This window comes from Argopecten irradians, chromosome 10 (genome assembly GCF_041381155.1).
Source record: "Argopecten irradians isolate NY chromosome 10, Ai_NY, whole genome shotgun sequence".
In the NCBI taxonomy this organism is placed as follows: domain Eukaryota; kingdom Metazoa; phylum Mollusca; class Bivalvia; order Pectinida; family Pectinidae; genus Argopecten; species Argopecten irradians.
In genome coordinates, this window is record NC_091143.1 from 11,495,118 (window position 1) to 11,502,819 (window position 7,702).

The 7,702-nt window shown below is 32.6% G+C and overlaps 1 long non-coding RNA gene across 1 annotated transcript; it reads right to left on the minus strand.

The window, feature by feature from the left end:
* Positions 1–5,231: 5,231 nt before the first annotated feature.
* Positions 5,232–7,293, minus strand: LOC138332727 (uncharacterized). The gene is made up of 4 exons (XR_011209849.1): positions 7,185–7,293; positions 6,661–6,731; positions 5,682–5,960; positions 5,232–5,347 (listed from the first exon to the last, which is right to left on the minus strand). It is a non-coding gene; the product is annotated as an uncharacterized lncRNA (long non-coding RNA).
* Positions 7,294–7,702: the final 409 nt, after the last annotated feature.

Below are 7,702 nucleotides of genomic sequence, written 5' to 3' on the forward strand. Positions count from 1 at the left end.
AAAAATTGCTTTTAATCGATCTCCAACAATGATTTATCTTTTTAACAAGCAGACAAGCAGTCGATATCTGAAACTGCAATTTAAGAAAAAACGATTTTGTATTACGAATATGAAAGCTTCACAATTAGACTTAATGAAGGCAATCCATAGGAATATAAATGTTTATTTTGATTCTCTTACCAAGATTGGTAGATTGTAACGTGACTTCCACTGGTATAGCATCATTGAACTTGTTTTTTTTTATTTATTTTGTTTGTTTGTTTGGTTTTGCTCTCTTTTGATTTGAGACATTGTACATCCGCAAAAATATCCATCATTATCAGAATTGTTTGCTCTTAGGCTAGACTATAATTGACAACAATGCAATAATCTTCTTGCGAAAAGTAAGATTTATGGACAGCCATCTAAACATTGATCGATGCCTTGCCTAACAAACGTCAGTCATTCTGACCGCTTCATCTATTATCAGTCCTCCACGCTATCGTTCCGTTACCGAATCTCTTCTTTTGTATCCCCTCTTTGATTTTTCTTGGCGTTGGCATAAATAATATTGCGCTTTATAATACCCGCTTGAATTGACTTGTAACAGCAATGCGGCCCTTATATGTGCTTGTCATGGTAATCGCCTTGTTGTGATTATGATATATGCTTTGTCACGAACGTAACGTGAACTGAACAGTAAATCTGCATTACCCAAGAGGAATTTGAACTTAGCAACACTCTTGCCCGATAGAGTATGTTCTTCGCTCGGCGTATTGTCATTTGTGGGTCAGGGCAAGAATAACACCAGAAGTTCGTTTATAATCTGGTTTCGCGCGATCAGAGTTTAACATGAATCCATGAGATAGGAAAACGAAAAAATACAAAACAACATAAACGCTTCGAAGCATTGCTATAATTAATACGGTCCAAATGATTTTAAATCTTAATTGTTATCATGTCATAATTATATGGAAAGCTTTGAACATAAAATTGCATCGCTCTCTTTCATTCAATTAAATTTCCGACTAATTTCAAATTAATTTTATAGCTTGTACTTGAACAGATCATCCGACAAGTAAACGGTTGATGCTATAATTTGACGTATCCATATGCAATTTTTGACATTCGAATATTTAGACAATGTTAGTGATAAATGACGTAATTAACAGCCGCATAACATAAATATCATCTGGATGGAGCAAGACGCAGAGTATTCACAAATGAACATTGCTAAAATATATGAGCTCTATGATATGTGTCCTCAGTATTTCAACCGGTACACGAATGCTATACGAATGCTTTGTAGACAAATACAATGTACATGTAACCTCAAACCCAATAAAATGCATTATTGTATAGCATGAAATGTCCGTGGGTACTTTCCTGTGAGGTTTAGAAATTAGATATTTCGGGGTTAGAAATATACGCGGCTAATATAACCTATGAAGCAATAGTGATAACAATATATCGCTTTTTATATTTGTGGTCTCAAAACAGTCACGAAAAGAATGCGTCTACTCAACGAATATTATAGATATATAGCGAAATATCATGTCTACGAGTAAAAATAAATCTGATTGAAATACAGATCTTTTTAAGCGCTCCGTTCAATAGAGGATCTGACAACATCCCATCAGGGGTCATGTTCGGATGACCTTTTACCACGTGTATTTCTACGCATTGCTTCGTCAATTGATAATGCCACTTCGTCCGGGTATACATATTCATTTAGTTTTGTTGTGCTGTGTTGGCAAGATGACTACGTACACGAAAAAAATAGGACAGCTTTTTCAAGCTATTTCGTCCCCAGTCAAGATTCTGTCAGTACCATTTTGATTTGCCATTTCCTAAGGTCATCTTGATGTGACCCCTAAAGGGATGTTATCAGATCCTATTATCAAACGTAGCGATAATAAGGATCTGTACTTTAATAAGATTGAGTAAAAAAATAACCAGGGATTTATGTTTGGAAAAATTCCTACATGTATGACCAAAGGCGTGACTAAGAACACATGCACTGTGTCAACTAGTTTTGAACCACCAGGGGGAACATGCCATCATAATAGCATTCCGAAATATATTTAGTTGACACCTGCCGTGGGGTTTACGTCCAGCGCTTATACCCATGGCGCTACTTTATTTCTACCTTTATTTTAAGCTCTACGAAATACTTTCTAATATATCTAGATTGTTCCATTGATGATTTTGTAACGTAGAACTGATATCATAATTGTCTTAATTGACTAACGATCATTGTTGGATGAGTCAGAAATGAATAAAATTTTAATTTATTTCAAAATCTAGAAGCTTTAAAAAGTTTTTTTTGTTAAAAAAGAAATTAACTTGAAATGCTTGACAGAATGTTATAGGTCTGTACTTTTAAGTCTTTTTTCTAAGTTTAACTTACAATTTTCACAGCAACGCGTCACAGAAGGGAATTGTTTCAAGATTAGTGTGAATATTTTATCTGATAGACAAAATATTGAAATCGCAATACTAGATAGCTCTAAAGCGCATGTTCTTGGTATCAAATATTGCATTAATGTAGAAATTTCAAACAAAAACAAAAACGTTATGACAAAGTATTTTCAGTTTTCCGCATTCCCATTTGATGGTGAATATAATGCTTTCTTGACGTCTTTTCTCTCACAATGGATATTTTATATTTCATAAACTTCACACTTTAGTACATAACAGCTATTTTAAAAGCTTGAAATGTAATCCAAACTATTTAAAAAGAAAAAGTTTCAGTTATTTGTTTCAGAACTTGTTTGACATGTTAATGGTTCTTCAGTTGCATATTGAAAACTATAAAATTTGATGAAAAAGCTGTGAAAATTATTGAAAGACATACAAAAATGCATGCTGTTGTATGAACGTCAGTTACAACACAGGGTTATCTCACTGTAAATGCTCTTTTTGTGCATGTTTAGATAAAATAAATCTGCATAACTAAGTTTGAAATTACTAATAACACTGGAATTGAAAAATGAAATAGTACACCACAACATGTCCACATGGTCTGACTACAGTGTTCACTGTACTGCACTGAAAATACATGTATATTGCTTGTAGTAGTACTGGCAGAATATTTTTTGATCTTTTATTTTCCTGTTTGAATTTTTTCCCGTCGTAAGTTCATATGTTTTGGTGGTGTATTATATATGTATAAAGTGCTTCTTGATTAATCAGTATGGTAATTACGGCACCTATAACTTCTAAGTACATGAAGTAGAATGCAATATAAATTGTCGATTAATTCTCCTCCAGAGGTAAAAAGTATTTTATTTTAATAAACATATATCTATGCTTTTCCAAATTTATCAGACTATTAGGCTGATTTTTCCTTAGTAAGCAGTTTATTATTTTTATTAGTTTGGGAACACTTTTATGATAAAAAAACCCTTGAAACACCCATATCTAATTTAATAATACCGTAACACTTATGGAAACTGAGTACTTAGTGTCTTTTACCAAAATGCATTACATTAGTTAGATACGTAAAGCATATATGGATTAAAAGTTAATATGGTGCATATTAGTCACCACTGAACACATACCTATAGCAGGCCATAGATAGATAGATAGATAGATAGATTTTCTTTATTTCCTCTTTTCAGAGATTTCATACCTATTTTACATTTTAATTAATACAAATCGATATTCAGTTTAGAATTTCAAAATCACATTTTCAAAGTAAAGTGTTCATATGTACAATTAGTGATGGAAGTAGGTGATAGTAGTGATATACACGTGAATCTATTTAATTAGGTTTTCATTCGTACATTCATTCAGATGTTGTATTAATCCTAATAATCTTGCATACTAGGAGAGAATATCAATCCACGATAAATATAACATTTTTTAAATAGTGACATGAGTAACATAATGACGAATTTTATGATGCTGTTGATAATCTATAATTTGTCTTTTCTAAATGCGATTCTCTGATCTGGGTAAGGACGTCAGGATTGCCTCCCTTATACTATTGTATTTCTCTTTTTTACTTAAAGTAATTCCATGAGCAGCAAACAATAAACATACCATATAGCGCTGTGAATTTGCGGGGTCAATATTTTGCGGCTTCCCTACAGGGCATATTAGCGGAGGTTGAAATTTCGCGGTTCATCGTCGATTCCTATATTTCTTTGAAGTATTGTTTTAGTTACGTCAATGACTTTCTGACTGTTTCACTGGTGTTTAAAATTTAATTGTTTAAGTAAATCCACGGATATAGAGAAAATGTATCACCAACATAATTTAAATTCAATAGTCAACGTCTGTACGTGGTATTAGCGATGGTAATGGTTCTCCACATGTCTCAATTGAGTCCCGATCGGTAATCAATATAAGGGTTACCTAATATACTGTAAAGTTCCATTAGGAGTTAACGAAGGTTTAGTAGTTTATAGGGTAGGAGTACGACAGTGAAGCTGTTTGATTACTCACGACTCCAAGTATTTATAACTAAGATGTAGCTATTAATTTCTTCTTATATATCGATCTAATTAGTTTGTGTAATTATCACTCCAAATTAATTATACATGCTGACATTTGTTACTTACATTTGTAAAACGGTACTAGTTAGTGAAATAAAGCCCTCTGTAAAACACATACAATCGTTTGTTCCTTCTGAAAAGATTGTCAATAGATATAATTTGTTTTCTCGAAAGAACAAGTTTTAAACTTCTGTCAATGTCCCTACTAATCTATAGCGATTTCCAATAATAATCCATTTTATGTAGTGTCCGAGTCATTGCTATTATGTCATTTGAATTGTCTTTTGTCTTTTGTAAGAAACCATTGATTATTTTCCTATATACATAGTAAATGTACTTCTTGTATAGTCTAAGTTACGACAAGATATGTTTGGTGACGAAATCATCTGACATCTTATACACAAACACCAGGCGAGGTCAAGCTGGTATAATATGTCAGAACAAAGAAATATCAGAGCAGAACTAACCAATGATGTACTCTGTGTGTATGACAGGAATATCGCATTGTGTGTCGTTTATGTGTATGTAAACCGCATTATTGGACTGTTACACATGACCACCAAGGTCATCCATAAACGACGTAGTGTTATCATGAGCATGGTTTATGAAGGATATTCGTTATGTTTTCCTTCTTCCACTATTTTCTGAAGTCTTAATGTGTTCCATAATACTTTATTGCTATCATATGTTATATTAAATTACATGATTTAAGATATTTTGATAACAAGAAATACGTCGAATTAATCAAAATAATTTTGTAACAAAATAAATTTATTAGAAAAATATGACATGAATGATATGAATTTACATGAAATGTGTTGATGAAGCGGTCTGGATTTCCAATATTGATATTTGACAAATGAAAGCTGTAAAATAATAAAAAATATATATACTTATACTATATGCATAAGAATCACATTTCGTTTTTACTTTGTATAATCTAATTTCAAAAAGTAGATTAATTCATTGATCAAAATGGCAAATCATCAACTTGATTTAAACAGAATAAATTGATAATTAATTAGAAATATATATGAGCACACACTAACTATTCTCTAGATTGTAATCTCTATAACGGTATATCAGTGTATTTATTTGTGCTTTATGGATTTGCTCGCTGCCAAACATTTTGAGCATTTAAATCTTTGTTAAATAATTGTTGTAAAATGAATCAAATTAATATAATGAGAAAATGCATACCTAATTGAGACTAGTACCCCCTATTGAATCTGTTAAATCGCCCTCCTCTCCTGTTAATTCGCCCTCCTCTCCTGTTAAATCGATCTCCTCTCCTACCAAATCGACCTCTCCTATTCCTCCACCTTCCACCCCTACGTCCGCGCCAGTCGTTCCCGTCAAGATCAAGATCCCACAAGTCGTTGGCCAGCAGATCAGATCCCCAGAGATCTAACCCGGAATCCAAACTGTCACCAAGGATACCGTCTAACAGGAATGAATCACTACTTCTTCTAGTGGATCCTGTGAATAGTTCCAAGAAATAAATGACGATTATTCAACATGCGTACATTATATTAACATCTAGAAATATATTGAGACGAAAACATTCAGTAGCTTCGCCTTGCTAAAGTCATTTTCGCCTTAAGTCGAGCGAAACAAAATAGGCTAACTATGTTGGATTATAATCTCTTAAGATTATGTTGCTAACTTACTAACCTATGCAGAGTCGACGAAACACAATCACGTTTTGAAAAAAAATATCGAATTCCAAAAATCAAGTGATAAATTAATATGAATTGTATTTCAGAAAAAAACGCTTCAATATAACAATTGCAATATTTTGGGTTACTGCTTGTCAGAGACATTGGGAGCTGTGCAAATGCAAACAATGGTGACACATGTGATAATAGTGTATCAGTTTTAATTCGCTAACCAATGCTCTAATCCGCAACATGATCATATCATTTTTTATTTTACCTTGAATTTATTTTGGCCTTTTATTTCGGATATTAATATACTAGCTTTTATAACGTTTTTGCCTCATTATGAGCAACATGTTCGCCATAACATTATTGAAACTCTAATTTCCTGTCGTCAAAATGCAGTTCTTTGATAATTCGCGCATCAAATACAGATTGACGAAAAATGATAAAGAGGCAGACGACATGGGTTTATCACGTGATATTACTCAACATAATACATTTCGAAGGGAATTACTTACGGTATTGGCAGATTACACAGGCCACAAGGCAGGACAGTATGATCAACTTCAGCATCTTTTTGTAATGAATGCTGTAATAAAACAGAGTAAAAAGTATACTTATCAACAGTTTTGTTCATGGCAAAACAAAACCAAAATAGCAAAATCTTTGTAATTAAACATAATTATACATTTAGATTAAAATCGCCAACAACTCAAATATATTTGCTGAAATTTTTGATCTTCAAGATTTGCACCCCTTCCCCTTCAAATAAATAATATAATAACTTAAATAAAAGTTATATATATCTCAACAATTCAGACTAATTGCATGCTCATAAATGCAATGCTAGCTTAATAAACTACCACGATGTATGTAAGTTAATAATGTCAGGGCACTGCCAATATCTCCTATAGTACACACTAAGCAATCTTTTCTAAGTAATGAACAAGTCTAGTATAATTTACACAAGCAATAATTAAAATATAAAGAATAAATACCAGTAGTGTATCAGGTTGAAACAGACGTATGGATAAGTATTTACCTTTTTCGACGAGGTAGGTATCACTTGGTAAGCGTGTATCTGGACTTGAAGTGCAGCACATCACATTGCCAGCACTTTTATATACAATCCGACGGGGAAATAGTTTTGTTTTTGTTATTGAGTCGACGAAAATATCAAGGACATTACATTCTTTTTATAGCTCACACAGTATTCCACCGTACATCAGATACGTAAACAGTGACAATGTGATTATCAGTGATAGGTCAATCGTTATGGAGTACGTCATAGACCAGGTAAAGAGACGAGCGTTCCGTCAGTCCATTTACATAATGTAAATCTTTCTTAATGATCGATTGAACACTACAGTTTACAAATAGCAATTTAAGTGTAGTTTACATTCATTATTTTGACATGTGGAAGTGTGATCTTATCATTTTATGAACATAAAAATGTAAAATGTATATTTCCATTTGCGTTAAGATGAAACATATTGATGAAAAGGTAATTTTCAAATTCCGCACCAGCTCCAATTTCTTTCCGTTTGCAGTGGTCAAGGT